The 2,007-nt window shown below is 47.1% G+C and overlaps 1 protein-coding gene across 1 annotated transcript in view; it reads right to left on the reverse strand.

Annotated features, from left to right (window-relative positions):
- The window catches only part of LAMC1 (laminin subunit gamma 1), a 208,937-nt gene that overhangs the window by 56,085 nt on the left and 150,845 nt on the right, over positions 1-2,007 (reverse strand). The window lies entirely within an intron of this gene.

The raw sequence follows: 2,007 nt of genomic DNA on the forward strand, positions 1-2,007 counted from the left end.
AGCACCCCCCCCCGCGCCCCAAAGAGCGGGGGGGGGGGGGGGGGGGGGTGTATCTCGGAACTGGAAAAACCCCCCAAATCATATACTTTAAAAATCAAACATCTATTATAACATTTTAAATTTTACTTAAAAAAATATTGTGCCTTGATTTATGTGCATTTGCATAGTACATACAGAAACAATTGCATAATAGCTCAAAATACAGTCTTACTCATATATGTTATGTGTGGGGGTGTAAGGGGGTGTATGTGGGAGGGTGGTTGGGGAGTGGGGTGTGTGGGTGGTGGAGACTATGTATGTGTGGGTGTAGCAGGGTGTGGGTGTGTGTTGGGGGTATGGTCAGGCTGGGGTTCATGGGAGGGTATGGATGAGTGTGTGGGGTGTATGTGGGGCAGGGTCCTCAGAGTGTGCAAGTCCCCAGAGCTGCATGTGGTGACAGCAAGTGAGGCCAGCCCCACCCAGCCCCATTGTGCGCAGCTCCCACATTTCCACCTGAGTTCCTGGCCACACGTGGTGGCAGCCTGCGAGGCCAACCCAACCCAAACCCAGAGAGCACAGCTCCCACGGAGCCAGCCCAGCCTGGTTTATATCATGTGACTCCCCATGCTCCTGACTCCCTTTCCCCCAGCAGGAGTCCCTGGCCCATGGCCTGGCGGGGCCCTTACCTGAATTCCCACTCTGGTAGGGAGGGAGGACTGGGAAACAGCCACAGGGTTGCCAGGCAAAAGCTTCTTGTCTCTAGCACCCACTGGCTTGGGGCTGGAGGCAGGCGAGGCCAGGCTGGGATGGGGTTGGTTGCTTAGAGGGGCAGCTGAAGGCTAGGGCCCTTGATAATTCTTTTGGCTTATAGAGGAGCTCTGTGAACTGGATAGAATCACCTGGCAGGCCAGATCCAGCCCGTGGGCTGTATTTTGCCCACCTCTGCTCAAATCACTTGTTTTCTAGCATTTCTAATACAGTTCTCTTGCAAGTGTTGCATGAAAGTAATCTGCATGAAAATGCATTGATGTGCTATTGCTCCACAGCTGTCACTCTTTAAGCAGTGCAATAACGATACTCATATAACTGCAAAGCACAAGTAAGAGTGTATGGAAATTCATGCATAGACAACTGTATACCTAAGTTCTGAGAAGGGATGCTGCAGTACATCTATTCACAGAAAGTGAATCTGATTATTTCTCAAGACATCACTACCAGGTTATTCACTGTCTCATAAGCCTTATTAATTCTTTTGATCAACAATCTCTTAAAGTATTCTCTGCGAGAACCAGTTGCATGAGGTTGCTGAACTGTTTTTCTTTCATTGAAAAAGTTTCTCTCCCCTTCCCCCTTCCCCTTTTATCCTCTACTTGTATAACTGAGAACTAGATCCTTCTTTTCCTTCCTGCTGCTGGATACCAAATGGGTCTCACACATATGGAAAGGTCATCAAAACTTGCTCTGTGTTCACATTGCTCTGCACTTTACAGAATTTTTAAGCAAAATGGAGGGGAAACAATTTGAGAGTATGCTGATTACAGCTGAAAAAGGAAGCAGGCAGGCACTATGGAAAACACTGTTTTATTTCTCTTTGTTAAAATTGTCTGGACATGTCATCAAGAAATGGAATGGGTAATAAGTAACAAACTAGATAAACATCAGTGCTACCTTCTACCTCTAGAGGGTATCAGTAACAAAACCCTGGAGATACTAAAATTAACAGAAATCCATATAATTTAGTCTCATTTCTTAGAATAAATAATTATTTGGATACTTATTTAATTTATTTAGCTATAGGGGAACATATTACAGCAACAAGGGGAGGAAAGAGGACCCGGGGAACTACAGGCCAGTCAGCCTTACCTCGATCCTGGGCAAGCTGTTCGAGAAAATTATTCTGGCACGCATCCAGGAGGGGCCAGCAGGGAACGGCATGCTCAGGGGCAACCAGCACGGGTTCATCAGCGGCAGGTCCTGTCAGACCAACCTGGTGGCCTTTTACGACCAGGTCACTAAATCATTGGATGC

Source organism: Gavialis gangeticus, unplaced genomic scaffold, assembly GCF_001723915.1.
Source record: "Gavialis gangeticus isolate Ggan-Ray unplaced genomic scaffold, GavGan_comp1, whole genome shotgun sequence".
NCBI classification, from domain to species: Eukaryota; Metazoa; Chordata; order Crocodylia; family Gavialidae; genus Gavialis; species Gavialis gangeticus.